Below are 24,881 nucleotides of genomic sequence, written 5' to 3' on the forward strand. Positions count from 1 at the left end.
AAAATGAAATAACTTATGAATTTGGGAAAGAACACGTGAATAATTTGGGAATGTGAATATAAACATAAAATAAACGAAATATTTGGTAAAAATGGATTGCATTCCAAAATTGTCATATCTTAATCCAAAAATTCCACCACTTTGTGGTTTATGTGGTTTCCGATCCGAATTGCTTTGTTAGGAGCGGTTTTTCTCATGTTTAATCGATAGTTGAATGGGGATGGGACATGGTGATATTTGTGTCTCCCGCCCTGACTTTGCCACGACTTTATCCCAATTCTGCCATGAATACTAAAAACACAAAATGAAATATCGTATTTTATTATTTTTTATAATAATATAAATTTTCAATATACTACTATTTACATAATATTAAAAAATTCATTTAAATAATTTTATCAAAACGAATTGTACTTATTTAAATTTTTTACAACAGGGTAATGCCAGAATTCTCTAAAATCGGACAAGGCAGGAATGGTTGTTTAAAAAACTTCCTAAAGTAAAATGGGGTGGTGATAGGGCTGTAAACGAGTTAAGTTGAGCTTCGTCCAGTTGGAGCTCGAGCTCGAGCTCGACTCGAACTCGAGCTTGGACGAGTTTATAAATTTGAGTTCGAGCTCGACTCAATTATTTACCTATAAGCTCGACTCGACTCGAAAACTTGAACTAGTTTAAATATTTGTGAATAAAAAATATTTATTTTAAATTTTAGATTTTAAAATTAAAATAAATAAAATTTTATTTATTATCAGGCTCGAAAAACCATCGAACAAGTATTATTTGAGCTTGAGCTCGACTCGAATATTAAATTAGCTATCTCGACTTGAACTTAGTCAAAGTCAAACTCAATTCGAGTTTTGACCAAACGGCTCGCGAGCGGCGCACGAGTAACTTGACTCATTTGCAACCCTAAGTAGAAATGATAAATGCATTCTCGGACGATCTTTCCCATTGTCATCTCTACTTCCAGTAACTACTCAAGAACTCTTCAACCCTTCCATAAATCCTAGACATACTTTATAAAAAAATTGAGATACCAACCACCACCCAACAATGAAAAATTATATAGTCATCGATATTATCTCCTCATTCCTTAGGACAATGCAACAACAATTTATAATAATAAAACTTTTTTTATTTACATATCATCAGTAAGTATTTCACGGTAATAACGAGATATTTTATCTAACTTTTTACTCATAAGAAAATTAATATGAAATGCATTATATTTTAATTTTTATTTTTATTTTAATTTAATATACAATATAATTATTTTAATTTAAATTTTTAAATTTTAATTATATATATTACTTATAAAATTAAATAATTTATGAATTTGCGGGAGAAAACGTGAAATTGTCTCAAGATCAATTTGGCACAGTAATCATAACAACAAATGCAATATCAAGAAATTGTCTTGGAATCAATTTGTTATAATAATCACAACAATAAATGCAGATGCAATCAAATAGTTAATGTGTTAAATTGTTTGGGTATACTCCCTCATTATTATTTTAAGGCGAAAGAGAGAAGTCAGGAAAGCCTTATTTCCATCTCTTCTAGGAGTCCAGTTTATTATTTCCCATAGATGAACATAATGAGGCATGGAAAAACATACCAAAAAATCATTTGCATGTCTTGGAACCAACTATAAAGCATAGAGACACACAATACTTTTTCAGAATGGGCGGAAACAATTGGCCGAAACAGTTAGATTTCATATTTCAGAATTCACTGCAGAAGAGTGAACTAATTCTAGGAAAACAGTTAAGGTAGGAGCCCTTAAATACAGCTGAACAGGAATGAAAAAAACTACTAATCATTTGAAAATTTTCAGGTTAATTCCTATTCTCTCTCTACTCATACTTTAAATCTATCATAATTCATTCCAATCTCTTTACCAATTGCAGGTCCTATAATTGTTCTTTTTCTCTACTCACCTAAACTCTCAGTTATTTTGCAGTTACTAAGATAGTTCCCTAATCTAGACTACATATTATAGAAGTATAATTCTCACTATATTTTTGGTATCAGAGCATCTTTCTTAGAATTATGGTGGAATGCGAATGGAAGGAGAGTTGAATGAGATTTGTAGTCGTATCCAGTCATAGGACGAACACTTACAAGAGAAACAAGATCGTTTCATTCGGATGGAGGCGATGATGACCTCAATGAACGATGCACTTAGATGAACTCCAGCGTCCGGTAACAATATTCAGGATTCAAGAGGCGACACCGGAGGAGATTACAGAGGTGAACATCAACTTAATCACAGACATAGTGAGGAAAGAAGATATCGTGGTGAACCTCCAAAATAAAGGAACACCGTGATCATATGTATCAACCACCGACAAGACTGTCAACAATAGATTTTCCGAAATTTAATGGTGAAGAGGTAGATGATTGGATATATGAAGTGGATATATTCTTTCAGGTGGATCACATGTTGAAAGAATAAAAAACTGTGCACACTTGAAGAGGTAAGCTCGTTGTTGGTTCAGTTCACATCTACAACACTAGCTACCGGGAAGAGTTATGATTTGGTCGGAGTTAAAGGCGGTTGTACTAAAAGAGTTCGATCCGAGTGAATTTGAAGAACCGTTAGACAAATGGAAAGATCTTAAGCAATCAATATCGGTTAAGAAATTTGGTATGAAATATTTGTATGTCATTTATAAGTTACCACATCTTACGAAAGAATACTCAACTAAAGACTTTTAAATGGGTTAAAAGAAGAGATTGCAAATCCAATAAGAATTCAAAAATCGGGATCATTATCGGAAGCTATGAGAATGGTTAAACTGAAAGAGAAGACAAATATTAAATTGCAAGAGGAAGTGTGTGATTCATTGGTACAAAGGGGCTACCTAGAAAATAAAGGGAGTCCACTACTACCAAATCCTACGCAACCTGCATTTGGCAACAGAATCAACTACTCGGGAAGCTATAATTGACCAGGTGCGATTACTTCTACTAGTGCTGTTAATAATGGAACATTACTAAAACCAATAGTGTCACTAATTAGAATTTCAGAAGGTTAAATATCGACCAGAAAACTTTTGATGAGAGAAGAAATAAGAATTAATGTTTCTATTGTGAAGAAAAGTGGGAATATGGACATAGATGTAAGTCGGGTCCTATGGTTATGAGTATTGAATTGATGGAAGCTAGAAGTCAAATAGATGATATCGATGGAACAGTGGCAGAAGAAAAGATCAAAGGTAATGTGGCTAATAACACTGTTTGTGTTGTGTGAATCCAAGAGCAACGTGGGACTGAGTTTGTTAAACCTCTTACACGATTGTTAATTGTGACAGTTGTGAACGAACATCAATTAATAAGTAGTAGTGAATGCCGGGATCTGAAGTGGTCATCCCAGGGTGTGGATTTTGTTGTTAATGTAAGATTGATGTCCATAACAAAATATGATATCATTTTGGGAATCAAATGACTGTTCACTTTAAGTAACTTAGACTGAGACTTTAATGGGTTGGCAATGTCATTTCAACAATCAGGAAGAATGGTGAAATTATAAGGTCATACTACTAGGGAAGTGGAAATTCTAGTTTGCAAAACCTTGGGAACTAAAATTATAAAATGAGTAAAGGTGGCTATGTTGAGTATAAAAGTCAAGAAGACTATGATACATAACGATTTTCATTTTTGGCTTCTTTACCTAAGATGAATATGGGGAACCAGATAAGGAGTTTGTTGTATGATTTAGTGATTTGTTCCAAGATTCAACCGGTTTACCTCCCAGAAGCTATGATCATCGAATTTGTTTGAAGGAAGGAGTGCAGACTGTCAGTTTGAGATCTTACAGATATCCTACTCTTCAAAAAGACAAAATGGAAGGTATGCTAAATGAAATGTTGGAGGAAAAAGTTATAGCCCATTTTATTGTCCGGTGGTACTTGTCGAGGAGAAGGATTAGAGTTGGATATTATGCATTAATTATCGAAGATTGAATGATGTAATCATTAAAGATAAATTTCCAATTCCTTTTAACTGAAGAGTTGATGGATGAATTACTTGGTAGCTGTATTTTTTCATAATTGGATGTGTTCGGGTTATCATCAAGTGTGAATGCCTGAAGGTGACATTTATAAGACTGTATTTAAAACTCATGAAGGGCATTATAAATTTGCAGTAATGTCATTTGAGTTAATCAATGCCCTTCGACATTTCTAAGGATGATGAATGAGATTTTATAACCTCACCTAAGGAAGTTTGTCTTAGTTTTCTACGATAGGAATTTGACGAACATGTGAAGCATTTAAGGATGGTTTTTGAATTATTAAGAAAACAACGGTTATTTTTTACTTTTGAAGTATTCAAAATGTGCATTTACTTGTCAGGAGATTCAGTACTTGGGCAATGTGATTTCATAAAAAAGGATAACTATGGACATGCCTAAACTTGCAGCAATTGAATCGTTGCCACAACCGAGTAACTTGAAACAATTGAGGGATTTTTTTGGACTCGTGTGTTATAATAAAAGGTTCATATAAAATTATGGATCCATTGTGGTCTCATTGACAGTCCTTTTGAAAAAAGGCAAGTTTGAATGGAATGAAACTGCAACAAAAGCCTTTAATGATCAGTCCACCGAAACTCAAGCTACCAAATTTCGTGGAAGAATTTTTTCATTGAGACAGATGCAAGTAAAATAGAGGTGGGGCAGTTTTAATACAGCAGGGACATCCTATTGCATTCATTAGTAAAGGGTTGGGTCCAAGACCTCATCAGCATATGAACGAGAGATGTTGGCTGTGTTAAATGCGATTAAGAAATGAAGGAGTTACTTATAGTTTAAGTCATTCGTGATTAAAACTGATCACGAATCTCTTAAACATTTATTGAAGAGGAAAATTAAACACTCTAGTCAAGAGAAGTGGTTGTACAAATTGGTGGGAAATCCGATTAAGAAATAAAGGAGTTACTTCATCAAAGGCCAGTTGCGTAAAAAATGGCGTTTGGTGGGTTGTGATACAGATTTGAGAACTTATGTTATTTAAACAATGCATAATTCAGCAAAAGGGGGAATTCAGTAGTGATGGTCACATATCAGAAACCGCGTCAAGCATATTTTTGGAGTGGAATGGAACAAGATGTTTGAGAATTTGTGAGAAACGATGTAGTTTGACAGCAATAAAATTGGGAGAATCAAGGTTAAAGGGATTGCTGCAACTTTTGACTATTCCTACATTAGTTTAGAGTAATATTTTCATGGACTTCATTCATAGTTTGCCTAAAGATAATGGATATTCTATTATTTTTGTAGTGGTGGAAAGACTCTCCAAAACAGATCATTTTGTTGGGTTGAAAAAATCATTTTCTACTAGTGACATTGCTCAAATGCTCATTGATCATATATTTCGTTTACATGGAATGTCACTAATCATTGTAAGTGATAGAGACAAAATCTTTGTGAGTACCTTTTGAAAAAAAACTATGTAAATGTAGGTTATTGAACAAGCAATGTCATCATAATATCACCCACATATGACCCATAATCTGATGGGCAGACAGAAGTGGTTAATCGAAGCCTGAAAATGTATTTGTGATGTATGGTAGGTCAAAAACCTAAGTCATGGGTGAAATGGCTTCCTTTAGCGGAATAGTGGTATAATACAAACTTTCACTCGATAACTTTATCCTCACCATATGAAATCATGTATGGTCAAACTCCACCCGTTCATCATTCATACTTAGCCGGGGACTCATGGATTAAGGCAGTGGACCACAGTTTGTCGGCAAGGTAAGAGGCATTGATACTTTTAAAGTTTCATTTGAAACGTGCCAAACATCGGATGAAGCAACAATCAGACAAAAAAATGGTAGACTATGTTTACCAAGTGGGGGATTGGGAATTTGTAAAGTTACAACCATACAAATATTCTTCGATGAGAAGAAATATGCATGAACTCAACTGTAAGTTCTATGGACCCTTTCAAATAATGGAACGAGTGTGGAATTTGGCTTACAAGATTGATATTCTGTTTATAGCAAAAATGCACAATGTCATTCACGTGTCTTAGGTCAAGAAAAAGATGGGAAATGTAATAGGCAATCCACATATTCCTATCTTACAAGAGGATAACATTGTAGAACCAGTGGTAATTCTAGATGAGAGAGTTGTTTGGAATGATGGAATTATTATTGGACAATTTTTATCAGCTTTAGATGATTATGCTAGCTGGAAGAAGAGTCGTGGTTGATGACAAAGTACCATCAGTTTGTATTGACAAGAGGAGACTTTCAATCAGCTTGTTCGTGGGCGAATACGTGTTGATGGGGAAGTTAATGATATGAGAGCATATTAGGGTTAGGTTTTCTAACCCTTAATAAGTCGACAGATTGTTAACGAAGTCGGCATGTTCTTTAATTTCTTTTAATAAGTTGTGCAATAGTAGGTTTTTTATTTTGAATAAGTTGTGTAATAACATGTGACAGACAATTATTGTAGCAGTTTATTAAACTGAAGCAGTTATAACAGAATAGGCAAAACAGTTGATAGAAGTAGTTATAATTCACTACAGAAGAGTGAACTAATTCCGGGAAAACAGTTAAGGCAGAAACCCTTTAAATACTATCTGAATAGGAATGAAAAATATTACTGATCATTTGAAAACTCTTTAGGTTAATTCATATTCTCTCTATTCATACTCTAAATCTCTCCTAATTCATTTTAATCTCTCTATCGATTGTAGGTCCTGTAATCGTTTTTATTCTCTACTCACCAAAACTCTCAGCTATTTTACATTTACTAAGGTACTGCCCTAATTTGGACTACATATTAAAGAAGTATAATTCTCACTATATCACACCATTGAAGTCAAAGATATATAAAAAAAATAGCAACTACAAATTAAAGACCACTTTGAAGGATCCAATTCAGTGAGAGGTACAAAATACAAAAAAATAAAATGAGACTTCCATCTTTAAAAATGAGATACATCACTCTTTCGAAATAAGTACTTTTCATATTTCTCATCTAATACACCTTAAGATCACTGTCTCAAATAAATTAGAAAATTAGTTTTTATAGATTTGGTTGTTTATAAAAATAATGTGTTTTCTATATTAGAAACATATGTCCAAGTTGGGCTTGATAAATGTGTTCAAAACAGCTACCCTATATATAAGTATAGGAAAGATAGATAACTTGGCTCTATAATATTTAAACCAATAAACACTAATTAATAAATTCCTCTTTCAAATTAAGAAAATCATCTTTTACAACCCTTCAATCCATGAAACAATGTTCACATGACACATTTAAGAGACTTTTTCCCAAGTTACTTGAGATCAGATTTAAGAAACCTACAATTGCTTGTTTCTTATTCCACAGACAAACTAGATTAGAATGCTCATCAGAACTGACATGTAACATTTACATTCACTTTTCTGAAAATAGAAATTCAATATAAATTATATATTACGAACAAAGCTGATTGTTATTCTAGTATTTCATTTAATTAGAAACCAAACACTAGAAGGGATCCTATTACTTCTCCCAAAATCAAGGTTAAATTTATGCCAAATACAGAAAATACCTTGTGTTTTTTCTTTCAAAAGAGTAGAGGCAAAATTTAAACTCTTCAGGACTATAGGTATTGTGTGAAATTATTAAGAAAATGTTGAATCAAAAGATATAGTAAACCAACCATAAGAAGACAAATTTTGCAACTGAAAGTTGTGTTCAACTAACTTAAACTTCAAACATAAATATCAATCACATCTAAGGTAAAGAATCATAGATAATGGAATCATAAAAATTCCATAATAAGATCAACTTCTTTCCTGTCACATTTTAGAATTCAAAATATGTAAAAATATGAAAAACCCTAATCTCTTATCTACTATTTAACTAATTTGATTTACATAAAAACTTAATCTTTTTCCGTTAAGAATTCTTCGATCAACATGGTAGAAAAATTTAGATTTACTAAGAAGAAATAACAAGAATTGACTAACCGGGTATCAACACTATAGTCCAAGATTATGATGGTTGACGTTCGATGGTTCCTCTTCCTTATATACGATGGTCCTCGTTTCAATGGTTCCTCGCCGTCCCTATCAATGGTTTTCTTTTTTCCTTTGTTCAATACTTCTCAAAGTAATAAGTTGCGAATTAACCTAACTAGGGTTCTTATAGTAAATTATATGATAGGTAAGCCGTTGAATGTGGGGCCCACTTTGATGCTCGTACCAACAACCTTATAAATGTTTTTAACCACTAAAATTCACCCAAACAAAGCCAATTTTAAAAATTAGATGAGTCATTTAATATATCACCAAGAAGTGGGTTCACAAGTTTTATCATTGAGATTTTGATGAACTAAAATAGAAAATTCTTAAACTTATCATGTGACAATTCGTAGAAACTGAAAATGGAATTCAAAATGGAAAATTCGAATTAATGTACACAAATTCAAGTATACAAAATGTGACATCTTTGACATTTAACATTTATTTTCCTAAAATATTACCTTCGTAATAAATGTGATTAGTGTCATTATTTATTGCAGTATGTATGATTCTACATTCTTAGGATTGCAACAAAGGTAAAGATAAGTATAATTGTCCAATTATATGATAGGAAAATATAGTAACAAATTGATTGTACAAGAAACAATTAAGTTGCTATTCATTTTCTAATTTTATAAGAGCATACTAAAAATTATTTGATTAATGATTCAAAAACAACCAAGGAGAAAATATTGAATTATTAAATGTAACAATTCTTCTTATTAATTTGTAAGCATGCATTTTCCCATGAATGCATATAGTCATATTAGTAAAATAGAGAGTGAATTTGAATAAAGATTGACTTAGGTTTGCAATTTCCCTACTCATGCTAGATCTAAGATAGGTTTATCTGTTACTAACATGAACACATAATTTAGAGCATTTGAAAACATTGTATATAAATTTAGATATGACGTTTCTTTTGGATTTATGCTCAAAGTAGTAACAACAATTAAAATTATATGTATATATAAGAATCGATCACACCCCAATTTCATCTCATGCCAAATAAATTTAATATTACATTTGGAAACCAAACTCTAGCTATTCAGCATAACAATGTATAGATGAAGCTCAATTATCTTATAACTAACATCATACGAAAAATTGGAAGATAGAAGGAATGATATCTATAAACTCCTTTTTACATGATTACAAGTATGCATAAACTGTACCAATGAGGGAAGAGGTTGAGGCATAAAACATTCATTCACCTGTATAAATTTCTAAAGTTTTTACCAAATCATTTGGTTGAAGCAACATTCATAACCATTCCATCATTATCTGGTGAAATTTCATCTATCTGTCCTTTAACCAGGTTTCTGCTTCGCATTTCATCAACAACCAACCGTATATCTGATTAATAATCTTTGTTTCTAATTTCAAGTTTAATCTCGTTAGATAAGGTAATCTTTTGTTCAACTTGGGAAGAAACACCAATAACAGATACCCTTGCCTCGTGCATATGAGAAACATTTTCAATTCCAATCCTTGCTCTTCTAGATAATGTGATAGGTAAACTTTTGCTTTGAGGATACAATTTAATCTGTAGCTTTTGGGATAAAGTTTTCTTCTTATTGTTTCTTCTGCCTTACTTGTCTAGAATCATCTAGAATAGTCCATTGATGGGCTGAATTTGTAGGAACCTCAACATCTATGTCTAGAAGCTTCCATATGTGACTATTATGTGCTATTTTTATGTCAAAACAATGTCTTTTGACATAATCTAATAGCTCTAGAGTTAGGAGTTGTTGATACAACCCACTATGAAGCAAGCATTTGAAAATTCCACTCCAGTCCTTTGATAAAAGGGATCGTTAATGTATGGTTTCCTAACACTAGAATAATCTAAACTGGGAATAAATAATTATTAATAAGGTAGTTAGTCAAAAATGTGGGATTGGCTGAGAAATTGATTATGGCAGTTGAGGGTATATAAAGAATAAATCTTGATGTGTAGAGACTGAACGACATTATTCGAGAAACATCTAAGGGTCAACTTCTCTCTCTATCTTCTTCCCCAATTGTATTCACCTTAACCGTTAGGGTTATATATCTTCTATCAGTTCAATTTTTCTCTTATCTTATCTTCGTTCTAAATTCTAGTTCTCTTGTTCATTTAATTTCAAGATATATACATAATTATCTTTTTTAGGAATACATAGAATAACATACATGCCAAATGTCAAATTGATCTTTTAGGGATCCATTTGACCTTTGTTTTCTTTGTCTTTCAAGTTCTGAAAGCTCATCATCACACATATCATTGAGCTGATAAACGGATTATTAAAGGTTCAAAAAGGAAATTAGATTTAGCCTCTACAACATTTGATTTTTCCCTTTCAGGCATATTGGGAAAAGCATTAAGCATTCAAAATTTATATGTTAAATCCATAGTTATTATTTGAGGGGTTGTAAGCATCAGAGGCGCTGAAGCTTTCTAGAGACTGTGCCTTGTGAATAAATAATTTTAAGCCAAATGATGAAGTGGAGGTCATGGCTGTGTAGGTCATGCTAGCTTCCAACATTCAAAAAAAAACTTCTTGACCTAGACGACACATGTTAGATATACCACCTTATCATCAAGATGATTCCATATGTATCAAATAACCCATTGCAAGCCAATAAACTTATGAAGTCAGTTTGTTGGTCAACTCATCAAGATAGTAAATAATAAAGGAGGAATACACACAAGTTATAGGCCAGAAAAAAATAATTGTCATTAGGGTAACATGGCTAGCTTTCTCGCGCATCGACAATTCCTAGAGTATACTAGCCGAACAACCCTCATTTCCTCCTACTTTAAATCGGCATTTTCAATGAGAATTGAACATGAGACTTTTTGGATTGAAAACCACTTAGTCCAAGTTTATTGCTACTCAACATTGTATACCCATTTGATATAGTGGATGATTTAAGTGGCCGAAGTGTCCCATGGTTTTACCTAATTTGGGTTTTCCACGTAAAATCTTAGTGTCTTGCTCTCTGTTTCTTTGATTGCTTGATTGTTTGATGCTCAATTGAATTGAATGCCTATTTGATTATACAAAAGGGGAAAAAGAATTGTTAGGCCTTTGTTGTAGCTTGTTTATTTTTGGATTGCTAAACAAGTACTAATATTCGATTTCTCCAACACAATTACAATATATTATTTAATGAGATGAAAAACAATCTTCTTGTTTGCTACGAGACCTGTGAAATTATAGTTCCTTTAAAACAGTTTTACCGTCTCTCGTTTTGTGCTGAAGAACGTCGTCGGTGGCTGCTTTCTAGGGTACAACAGAATCCGTAATGATTTAGCACATAAAACCACTACAACAATGAACTAGACAAAAGTACCTAAATCACAATCACCGGGTTTCGCACAGAAATGGTCGAATCAATAAACTCGAAGAACACTCATAAAGATAAGGAAAAACTTGAAAATTATAGAGTGAAATATGATAAGATGATGTGTGGAGAGAAATATAAGGTGAAGGGATATTTATAATTGAAAATTAAACTCTAAAACTATTAATCAATTCTTTAATCCAATGGTTATCCTTGCTTAACTTTTCATTATCTTTGCAAGTTACATCCAGAAATAAGTATTTTGTAGTTATAATTATAATTAACAATATTTGTTATTTGCCTCCTTGAAAGCATTAATGATAATTGTAACAATTAACATATTTATTTTTATTTGGATTGAATTTGACCTTAATTTACATTGAATTTATTGTGAATTTCATTTGAATTAATTTCACCTTAATTCACATTTGAATTTGCTATGAATTTTATTTGGATTAAATTTCACAATTAATTCACATTTGAATTTGGTGTGAATTCATTTGCTCAAATATCATTTCCATTTAATTAATGAAATAAGTTTAATTTTAATAGTGGGGCTGCGAGAGCATTAGATTGGGATCTGAAAGCAGATGAAATGATATTGGATAATTGAATAAGAATGTTATGTAGTATGATTTGTATGCTTTAGTTGTTTGTTTTTATAATCTCTGTTTTTTTTTGTTTCTAATCAGATACTTTGGAGTCGTTTGATTCCTTTAATAAAAGTTAGGGTTTGCCTAGCTTTGATCATTGACCATTTCTTCCAATTTTGGGTTCTTAATGAAATGACGTTAAGTTGATTTTCAAAAAATAATATTAACGATTTTTAAAGCGGTTGATATAAAGGGGCTCAATATAAACCGTTTTAAAATCCCTACAATATCAGCGTTTTTAATGTGGTTGATATGATTGGTTTAATATTAACCGTTTTAAAAATTATTGATATAGATATGTTAAATATCAACATGTAAAATTTAGATAAAAAAAAATTAAAACTAAATAACTAAAGAACAAGAAATTGAATGAACAAGAGAAGATAGTTGGAGAGAATTTTAGAAATCTTATTGATGGTAAGTAAATGCTTTAATTTTCTTTAATAGATTATAAAAGGGTTTTATACCTATGCTTTCATATAGGATATACCATAATTAATAAATCATTACATATTCAAATTAAACTAATTTTTTATTTAAAATATAACTTATAAATATTAAGTCATATTAAAACATGTTAATAAATAAATACTTATCTTAATACTCCCATGAATCTAATTATCTGAAATTGTGTTATATTATGTGCCTTTATAAAATATCAGCAACATGATTTTTCGTAGACAAATGCTCAAGATTAATGGAGTTAGTTAAAAATGATTTATATCTTTATGACAATGATTGTCAAAGTGCTTGGTTTCTCTCATAGAAAAATGGTTATTGAGTTTTTAAAGAGTAATTATTATTTTATAAATACGAAATTATAATAATTAATATAATTAAATTAAGATTATATTGTATATAAAAAACACTAAATTAAAATAATGTAATAAATAAAATAAATAAAAGTTTAGATAACCGATTTTTTTTTAAAATTTGAGTTAGTATTGTATTTTCTTGGATACTGATTCATATTTAGCGTTACAACATTTTATATTAATAATAATAATATTTTATTTCCTCTGGTCGCCTTTTTTTATAACCTGTCTGTTGTAGTTTTCCATCTCAAATAAATGATCTCAAATAAATGTACTGTTATTTTGAAATAACAGAAATATATATATATAAATAAATAAATGATGATGTTACAAATAAATTAATTAAATATAATATTATACAAAAATGAAATCACTAGAATACAATGTTGATTTACAGCATGTTCTTATCATATTTCCCTTAAAATAGTTACACTGTCTCCCTGGTGCTTTATCGCATATGACTTTCTCTAAGGTACAACAAATCTAGTAGTAATTCAGCACTGAAATCACTATGCAACGAACTTGTCAAAGTACCTGAATCGATCACCGGGTTTTAAGTTCAATGGAAATACGACAAGTCAAGAATTCAAAAAACACTTGATTGAGTGAAAAACTCGAAAAACATTTAGTTGAGTGAAAAACATGAAAACACTCAAGAAAACAAAGAAAAAATCTTTCGAATTCTAGAGAGATAATGAATAAGTGAAGAAGAGATATGAGATATATGAAGAGTCGAACACGAGATATATATAACTGGAAATTAAACCATCACAATAAATTCATTTATCAATCAAACGAAACGGTTGATAATTCATCCAATGAATTCCATTCCTAAACTCTTGACATTTTTAGACTTTTGACATTCGATTTTATCCATTGACATTAAATTTCACCAAAATTCACATTTGAATTTGGAATGAATTTATATTTATTTGTATTAAATTTCATTTAATTTATTTATCCAAATTTTCATTACATTTAATTAATGAAATTAGTTTAAAATTCCAACAATCCCCCACATTAATGGAAATTAAAAGTTTGACCCGATAATGTTCAATAGTTGAATACTACATAGGATAGGTAAGTATAATCTTTTGAACATTCCTTACGAAATTATATATAACTTTACTAGCCAATTAATAGACTCGATATCCTTGAACTATTTTATCATTTGTGTAAACGATTACACGTACACTTTCACTTGGAATTCTTCCTGATACATGTCAAGCTCTCATGGTTGTGTATGATTTTTTCCATGGAACATGCGCTTGGTTCTGTGAAAGGGTTTAGAATTGAGTCGTACAATTATTTCGATGCGACCCCATTTCTCCCTCACACAGCTGATCTCTTTGCTCACAAAGAATCATTAAAAACAATACACGTAGAGCATCTTCAACGCATGACCTGTGCCCGCATCGGACAGCGTGGAAAAGGGCAGTTCATTGCTTTTTTTCATTTTTTGCACTGTAGGTAAAAGCAAAAGGAGGGCAGTGCCCTCTATGCCGCCGGTCATGCCCAACTCTGACATTTTCATTATTATATAATATAATATACTCTATAATATATAATATTAGTTATATATTTAATTATACTATTTTTACATACTGTTTTTAATTAACATTATAATAACATTAAATAAATATATATTCTAAAATTTTACTATAATACAGGAATATTAATTATATATTTAATTATAAAAATATTATAATATATTTTAAATTATAAAAGTATTTTAAGTTATAATTACATTAACATGTTTTAAGGGTGAAATTCTCAAATTTTCCTATAATATATATAATATAGAAATATTACTTATATATTTAATTAATAAATATATATTTTAAATAAATTAATATATTTTTTATTAATTATATTAACACGTTTTAAGGGTGTAAATTCTCGAAATTTCCTATAATATAAGAATATTAGTTATAATAGTATAAATTAGTAATTATTTATTTAAAATAGTATAAATAAAATTCACATTTAAATTATTTAGATAAGTGGGCGTGCGGAAGCATTGGAGTATTTTGCCCAAGTACAACATGTGCCCGTTTTCTACTGAGGTGGAATATTGATTTGACAAAATAAGAGGGCAGAGGTCTTGTGCGCTGTTGATGCTCTTATCATCATCAAAATATATATTGTTTCGTTATAAGATTAATCAGCAATAAACTTCTAAGTCAATAAAATTAGGTTATCCATTGAACCTAGTTCTTTGGATCTCCAATCTGCATAAGTTGTGTTTTTCTTCATACCAGCTTATAGTAGGCTCGTATCTTAAAAGACTCTTAAACTAACTCTCTATTTTTTTTCCAAAAAAAAAATTCCCCAAAAAAAACTCTCTATTTAACAATTTGGTTTGTGGATCCACAATGTTATCTTTGACTAACATAGTCAAATGTGATAGCTATATTAGAGTGTATTGTGTAATGACATTATGTCTAAGACATGTATGTCAAGACTTGTCATTTACTCTAAGCTTGTACAATTTCAAATATTTTCACAATAATTAAAAACTTCCTTTTAGAGAATCTTGAAATATCTTCTAATAAGCATAGTCATTCATATATACTTATCATTTAAACATTCTTTTGTGAAAAATATTGTTTACTTGGCTAACTAGTAACAAAATATCTTTGTACTATTATGTCTTCGTGTAAACGATTACATATAAAAAATATATATATATTGACATATTTCAAAAATTTATGAATATAGAGTATATTATTTAATTTATCCAATCATAATTTCGTTAGAAGATTTTCACTTATATAGTTGCACATTCAAGTGTGAACATATTCTTGTAGACGCAAAGTCTTTCATGATACCTCGTTTAGTACAATTTACATCTTTAGTGGATTTAATTATTTTTATTATAATTTCAAACGATAAAAAATATTGTATAAAGACATATAATGAAATAACTATTTCAGTGTAGTTATGATATACACAATTGTCACATTTATTGATTTTTTTTATGTAAACATTATTATAATTAGTCCTACAAAATTTTACAAGCCAATTTTTTTTTTATTAATTTATTTCATAAATATATTTGAAGATATTTATTCTTTAGATTTTTAGGAAGATAATATTAAAGAAAAAGCGTTTCTTAATTTTAAACTCTCAAAAAATCAAATTGAGCACCAACTAAGATAATATAAATAAGACATGTTCTTGTTATGTTAAGTTGTTAATTTTATCTTTTGTAGAGAACATATTTCTCTATCAATAGATCATTCTTTTGTTTATTATAATATATACAATAATACTTTGTGTTATTATCAATAAAAACATTTGCCCTACATTGGTGTTAGTACCTTTTAAAACACACATTTATATGAATTAAATCCAAAGTTTTTTTAATTAAAAGATTGCTACACAAAATATGGCCTACAGAAAAAAATAAATAAATAAATAAAATAAAAAAATGTATAAATATATGTGACTTAAAGTTTATGAAATTGTCAAAATTTTGATTGTATTTATAGTTTTTCTTTAATTTGTTGTTTAATTTTATTTTTTTTATATGCTACTATTATTCAAACAAAATTTGAAGAAATTTATGTTTGTGTGATATTTATAATCTTCATTTTTTTAACATTAAATTATTTTATTTATTTATTGGAATACAATCAATTTGACACAAATTTAACAATATAATTTAGTCAATTTATTTTGTATATATTAATAGTACTTATTATTTTGCAATTAAATTATTTTGACAAAATTCTACATCAATTATAAAGATTATATTTATATATTTTTTGTTTTATTATACGATTAAGTTTAATATTGATTAATTAATTTTTTTGGTTATTATAAGATTGTGTTTAATATTGACTAATTAAAAAATTCAGAGATACAATTGTAAAATTTTAAAACTTTAGGATAAAATTATATATTTTATACTTATAATTTATATATAAAATGGACACAGGCCCAAAGGTTAGCTTCACAGTCATTCTACCCTAATTATCTTTCTTTTTCGTCTAGCCGCCGCCTTCGCCATCTTATAATAGTTTCCCATCTCAAATCAACGAACCAGCTCCGATCTCAAGCCGTCTTCTTCTTCTAATCATGTCGTCTTCCTCTCCTAGTCCTGTCGTAGTCTCTGTCGTAGTCTTCTTCTCCTAATCCTATTGTAGTTTTAGATCTCTCAAAACTTTGAATGAACCAGTTCCTTTCTCTAGTTGCTTTTTTCTCCTAATCCTTCCGTAGTCTCCGATCTCTCATGATTTTCAATGACCCAGTTCCAATCTCTAGCCGTATTCTTCTCTATAAACATAGTTGTCGTAGTTTTCGATCTCCTAATATTTCTAGGTAAGCTTAGCTGCTAAAGAAGTTATATGTCTACAATGGCTTATATAGAACTTGAAAAACCTTTCTTTCATATCTATCTCTAAGTGACTTTCTTAACATTAGATGAGATCTACTTGCCTGTCTTCATATCTGTTGATTGACTATATCTCTATTTCTCCAATTTTTTTTATAAAATTTATATACATTAAAGTTTCATCTAAAAATATCTGTCAAATTTTCAGCTTCATTCCTAACAACAAACATTATAAGTAAAATTTTATCAAAATCCAATCCACATTCTTTGTTAAATGTCTAATTGGTGTAACACATTTGAGTATATTTGTTTTCATGATTTTAAATTCAGAACGGCATGTTAAATCCGATTGGATTTTAATTCAGAAGTTTGAAGTGCATGCGGATAGAGGAAACAAGCGCCTGCAGATTAAAGATGTGTAAATTATTTTTCTTTGGTGTTATTTTTTATTTCCAACTAATTATGTATTTGGTTGTGATTTTGAACTTTAATGAAACGTCCCTGTAGTTTGTTTCGTTACTGTACTTTAATTTATGCAATAAGTTTTAAGTTAAATTTATCTAAAGTAATAATAATATACTTAGTAAGATTAAGTCAAATTTAATATTAAGTAAACAATATTTAAGAAAAACAATAAAATATAAATCAAAATTATTTATAACAATAATTAGATCGAAATATGAATTCACTAATACCATCCACAAATAGGGCAAACAATTTTGGACACGACACGAAGACATGACCCGGGTCGAACATGAAAAAATCAGGTTAGAGTCAGGTATCTTTTTGTTCGGGTCAAAATCAGGTCGACCTGTTTAATCTGATTAATAAACATGTCAAAATTGGGTCGATCTGAAATGACCCAAAGTAGACCCGATAATCCGTTTACAAGTTTTTTTTGTTGAGTTTTGTGTTATTTTTTCTTACCCACTCACTCATATTCTTTTGTAAAATTTTGTATATGTGAATTTGTGATTTAACTTCATTTTTATTTTGTATTGATGTTATTTTAATTTGAAATAGTGAGATATGAATTAATTACATCGAGTTTAGTTCGAGTTGGGTTAAGTAAATCGGGTCAAACAGGTTAGATTTAGGTCAAACATAAATAAACAGGTTAGGTTTAGGTTAGAGATTTTTGACCCAAAATATTAAATATGTCAGATTTAGGTTAGAATCGTTGAAACCATTAACCTGTCAACCCAAACTCGTCAACTTAAAAATTACCTAAATTGTCACCCCTATCCACAAGTAGCTCGACATAAGTGGTCTAAAATTAACAGAGATATTATTTAATATTTAAAACAAATTTAGTATAAAGATGACTCATTTAACAAAAATTAATCTTTTATAAGTTTATATATTTATTAATTAAATATTATTATCTTTCTCTCTCCTTATTTTTATTAAATAATTAATGAATTTCTCATTTTACTTTTTTTCTTTATTAATTAATTAATTTTCGTATTTATCTACAAATTTATATATTTATTAATTAAATATTTTTTTTTCTCTTTTATTTTTTTTATTAAATAATTAATTAAATTTTCATTCTGCTTTTTTTCTTTATTAATTAATTAATTAATTTATATATTTTTCTACATTTTTATGTTCATATTTTTAAGAATATAAAATGGGAGACAATTAAGTTATTTATAAAATTTGTATAACAATTTAAATAATATATGTATATATATATATTTATTTAAGTGTAAAATGTATATTACAAATAATAATAATTATTTAATATTTTTTTTTGAGAAAAGGATTACGTCATTAATTAAATAGACCCGAAAATGGTAAAAGGAGTACAAGAGTTGAAATTGAGCTTAAAACAATTTACTCAAAGTCAACACACGATAGCCATGAAGAATCCACAGTTGGCCTAAGAAACGCACACGGACATGAAATCAAAGTACAAAAGTGAATAATGAATGAAACTAGTAATTAATCAACTAAAACAAGACGATAAGGATTGATTTTCTCAGACTCGTCTCTATTGTCTTTTCCCTTGTTCTTTCTTTCCTTCTTTCTTGTCACCCTTTTGTCTTTTTAGGATATATTTTCGGTTTCTTTGTCTTCGCTAGCTTCTATGGACACTTGTTTCCTTTTAGGCTTGAGTTTGTAGTTGAGCGTATGCGTTGTTTCTCATAAGGTAGTTTCTTTGACATCATTGCGGCTTTCATTGGTTTCGGAGCTCAAGGTTTTCGAGATGCTTTGGCTTTCGCTATCATCCATGTCAACGTCGAGCTTTTCGAACCAATTTAGTGGGGAAAAGGCCTCGGTTTCAGGATTGTTGGATCGGGATCGGATTGGTTCTTGTTCACGTGTTCGGCGTGGCTTTCATTTGCTTTGAGGATTTCTATATAGATTTTCTTGACCACCTTGACATTCTTTTGTTCGGGGGTGGTCACATACTTCTTTTGTTTTTCCTGTCCTCTTTTTCTGACTGCTAGTACATAACCTCAATGGTGGCCATGTTTCCATTCCGACATCTTAACTCGAATTTTCCTATTTTGTACTCGTGGAGTTGATCTTAATGCGAATGCGGGCAAACATGACCCGTTCAAACAAGTCAAAGTCGGGATCAAGCTTAAACTTCTTTTCAATGAGTCCGGTGAGGTAGGCAAGGCTTTTTCATTACAAAGGTGCGGTGGGATGTTTCTCAGTCTCACCCAAACTTGTTCGGATTGTGGCGGTTTGCTACTGATGTCCATTTCTTCATTCCATTGGCGAGCTTGAAACATAAGCTGAACATGAAGGTGAAATCTGAGTCATTGACTTTGACTTTTTTTATTCCCTTTTCACCCCATTGTAGGAAAAGGGCGGCCTTGATTGCTCAGAATGTGGCCATGTGGGTGCCCATAAAGTGACCGACGATAACTCGCTTCCAATCGTTGACATATCCCTCTTCAATTTCTAGGGGTAGTTCGACTTGGAGCGGGTGTTCGAGCATTTTAGTTTTTAGGTTAGGATCCACATTGAGCTTGCCTCTATTAGCTGTCATGTTTTTGCCCCAAACCTTGTTAGTTTGTCATATTCGGTTTGCGTTTATTTATGTAGAGTAGGTATAGGTTTTGGGGCACTTGTAGAACTCCCTCATGACACTAACATACCACAAAATGATTTCCTCGTATTTGGATTTGTCAAATGAGTTCCAATCTTGCTCGAATCGGATTTTGAATTGACAAATGATTTGCTTTCTCCTTTCATTGGTCATGACAAGTTCATATCTTTGGAACTGGGCGAGGGATTTTGCGATTTCATTTCGTCCCATGGTCCACGACTTATTGAGGATTTAAGTGGTCGAGGTGGGGATGTCGTGACATGTCATAGTGGCTAAGGTGAGCCGAAAAGAAAAATAACATCGTGACCGGTCAGGGTGGAAACGACATGGCCTGTCAAATGAGTAGCGCTGCTTGTTTGGTTAAGAGCAGCCATGTCGGTCAGGGTTGGGGTTACATGACAGATCAAGGGAGGATCGTCATGGCCGGTTGGGAGATGAGTAAGGAGACTGGAACGACCGGTTGATAGACTATCTATGTGATTTGTCGATGCAACAGTTGGATTGAAGGCAACGTCATCTGCTTCAACAGCGTTGTGACCAGTCGGACAAATAGAAGAAGTGTTCGCCCTTTCAACCAATTTCTCTAGACTCCATTTATTTTTCTTTGTGCTTTTAGGTTGTTTGAGGAGGCCGGTCGAGCGTGGGCTCATCGTGGCTCAGCCTGCGCAACAAACAACCAAATGCCTTAGCAACCAACAACAATTAAGACCTGCAACAGAAATAAAATTAAAGGTCACCAAATTTATTAAAGGTCACCAAATTTTTATTAAAAGTCACCAAATTTTTTATTCTTCTCTTATTGCAAATGAATGCATTGTTTCGACAGATTTCAGGGGAAATAAGTGTGCATTCGTGAAGCTATATATTGAAAAAGCCTATATAATTTAAATTGAGAATTTTTATTCGATGAATGGTAGAATGGATATGGGGGAATTGGATAGATTTAATCAAATTATGTGTGTCGATAACCAAATTCTCTGTAATTGTGATTTGAACCCCTAAATGTTTTTTTCAAAAATTCGAAGGAATCAAATAGGGTGATCATTTATCCTCATTCCTATTTGTCATTGTCATAGAAGCTTTTCAAAAATGTTAGTTTTTACCGAGTATTCTAGCCTCATTAAAGGAGTGAATTGTGGAGTGATGAGGCCTCAATTTGTCATTTTCTTTTCATGGATGATACCTTATGCATGATTCAAGCTACTCATAGAAACATCAAGCATGTTTATGATATTATGCGATTTAGTTTAGCTCGATTTAGTTCGGTTGATATATGCGATTTAGTTCGTTGATATTTAGTTATGTTTGAATTATGCAATTTAGTCGATTTTACTTACTTAATCAAGATGGTCTACCTAAGTGATAGAAAAGAAAATATAATGCAACAAATAAATGAGTTTAAGTCATATATTTTTATAATGTCTTGTACTTTTCAAGATTTCATTGGGTATGATTATCCTATGAGTCATTGCTTAAAAAAATGAATAGAATAAAAGATAAAAAAAATAGTTAGTTACCTATTTTAATACTATATTTTTAGACTTGTATCGACATAATTCGAACTAAAAAATATTTGATCCGTCCGTTATATGTCTGAATATAAGATTTTGATACAAAAATACCGATTTATTTTGATTGAATATTTAATAACTGAATTGATTTACCTAAAATATATTAAGTAGTATTATGATTAATGAATAAATTTGTTAACAACTTCATGAATTATTATTATATTAAAATATTTAATATGAATGTATATGGTAAGATATTTAGACAATTACCAAATCCATTCATCTTAATTATTAGATCTTTTAATGTAAAATATGAATATTGTGTATAAGCAATATAGTAGTGTTATATTTAAATTTATCATATAAAAAAACACCCACAATCTTTAATTATCGCTCCACTTATCTATCCCATTTTACTTTAAAAGTAATTGTAAAAAAAAGTAAACAAGAGATTAATAAAGTGGATATGATAAATGCATTCCTCTGAACTCAACAACTCTTAGACTATACACAACAAGGTGCCAAATAAGGTATCAAATGGGTGTTAAAATAATATTAAATGGTGCAACAGAGTTTCAAATTTTGATACGAGACCAAATTTGATGTGGCCCAATCACAGCGTGCCAAGTGGCAGCGCTGGTGGTTACTTTTTTGTTTTTTGTTTTCTTTTTTAAATACACTTTTGCATAATAATTGATTAAAAAATATATATATATCATTATTTTTTATTTTTCGAGATCTATAAATAGAGACTTGGTTTGTGTCATTTGGACACCAAAAAATTTCTGAAATTTTCCACCATATTATCATCCTTGTTTGTATCACCTTTCTTCATATCATCATATGGATATTCCCCCAGACCCTTTCAATCACGAAGAGATTCAACAACAATGGGAGTTGGAGGAATCTTTACTCAAAAGGCAAAAATAACTTCTTGAAGAGCTTCAAAGGCGAAACAATCGATCACGTAAAAGAAATTCTATAAATAGGGACCATGGAGCTTCCCATCAGAGGCTCACGGCCGACTATTTCGATGAGCCATGCACTTATACTGAAATGCAATTTAGACATAGATTTCGTATGAGAAGGCAATTGTTTCTCCGAATTGTAGAAGCCGTAACAAATTACAACCATTACTTCACCCAAAGGCAGAATAATGCAGGAAGCTTGGATTGACACCGATCCAGAAGTGTACAGTTGTCATGCGCATGCTTGCATATGGAGTAGTTGGGGATGCCTGTGATGAATATGTGAAAATTGGAGAAACCACTACACTTGAGTGCACTCGTATTTTTTGCGAAACAATAATTGCCTTGTTTCAAGATGAATACTCAAGACGACCAAACGGGGAAGACTTGCAGATAGGGATGGCAATGGGGCGGTTCGGGGCGGGGAATGCAATTACCATCCCCGCACCGTTTTAATTTCGGGGATTTTTTTAATACCATCCCTGCCCCGTTCGGTGTTTTTCGGTTTCGGGAATCCCGCGGGGCACCGTTAAAAATTTTTTATTTTAAAAAATAAATAAATATTATACAATAAAATTATATAAACCAATTTTTTAATATAATATATATTGTAATATATTAAAATTTTATATTATTATAAAAAAACAATTTTAATACTCTTATAAAATAGAGTAAACAAATAAATATATTGGTTATTTAATATATTTAATTATGTTTATAGTATTCGGGGCAGAATCGGGATGAAAACGGGGTGAAATCGGGGCGGGGCGGGGCGGAGGACACAAATACCATCCCCGCCCCATCCTCGTTCGGTTTCGGGGAAAAACCGTCCCAAACGGGGCAATTCGGTTCGGTTTTCGCGGGGCGGTTTTAAATTGCCATCCTTACTTGCAGAGGTTACTCCAAGTTGGACAAGAGCGCGGTTTTCCTAGAATGATTAGAAGTATTTATTGCATGCACTGAGAGTGGAAGAATTGTCCCAAGACTTGGCAAGGGCAGTTTACTAATGGACATAAGGGCACAACAACAATTATTCTCGAGGCAGTGGCATCTTATGATTTGTGAATATGGCATACTTTTTTTGGCATGCCCGGAACATTGAACGATATTAATGTATTAGACAGGTCACCAATTATTGACGACATTGAGTCTGGTGAAGCTCCTGCTGTGAACTTCACTTTGAATGGTCGACAATACAATCTTGCCTACTATCTTGCTGATGGAATCTATCCTATATGGCCCATCTTTGTCCAATCAATTCAAATGCCCAAGGAGACAAAGCGCAGTTATTTGCAAAACAACAAGAAGCATGCAGGAAGGATGTAGAACGTGCATTCGGGGTACTCCAAGCACGGTTTTCTATTATTCGCCAACAAGCTAGGATGTGGAATATTGATGGTCTAGGTAAAATAATGAGGGCATGCATAATTTTACATAATATGATTGTGGAGGACGAACGAGATTCGTATTCACGAAATTGGGAAAATATCGACTTCGAATGTTCGAATAATTTTGGGTCTAGTTCCTCAGTTAATGTCCAAAGAGAAGTGCTACCTCAATTTCAAGTGCATGTTCAAGACTGATCTGAATCAAATATTCATACTAGAGCCGATCTACGTGAAAAAGCACAACATATTCAATTGAAGAAAGATCTTGTCATGCACATTTGGAATAAATTTGGAACAACTCTCGATTAGAGTTTTAAAAACACTACTTAACAAATTATCAATGTTTAGAGTGTTTGTTTTCTTCTTCGTTTTAAATAATATTTGTATGTTTGATTTATCAAGTGATGAATAATATTATTTGTGGTTAAAAAAAATGAAATTATGTATAAATGATGTGGAAGTAAGAGAAAGTGAAAAAGTAATTTTGATACCTTGAATAACACTCTGCTGTAGGATTTGCTAAAAAGTGGGTGTTAAAATAGGTGTTAAGCTGACGTGGCAGAATATTAAATGGAAAATTTTTGATACCCTGCAATGGATAGTCTTAATGAATTTCAGTCCTTCTTTACAAAAAGATTTGAGATACAAGTAGAGAGTCATTGATTATCTCTCCTCATCCCTTCTAACAATTCCAAAACAATTTACAATAATAAAACTTTTTTTTATATGTACATATAAATTAAGCACCAATTAAATAACGAGATTTTCAATTAATA

At 31.0% G+C, this 24,881-nt stretch overlaps 1 pseudogene; it reads left to right on the forward strand.

Annotated features, from left to right (window-relative positions):
• The first annotated feature begins 2,178 nt into the window (after positions 1 to 2,178).
• Positions 2,179 to 24,522, forward strand: LOC124934959 (annotated as a pseudogene).
• The last annotated feature ends 359 nt before the right edge of the window (positions 24,523 to 24,881 follow it).

The sequence above is a fragment of the Impatiens glandulifera genome, chromosome 4, assembly GCF_907164915.1.
Source record: "Impatiens glandulifera chromosome 4, dImpGla2.1, whole genome shotgun sequence".
In the NCBI taxonomy this organism is placed as follows: Eukaryota; Viridiplantae; Streptophyta; class Magnoliopsida; order Ericales; family Balsaminaceae; genus Impatiens; species Impatiens glandulifera.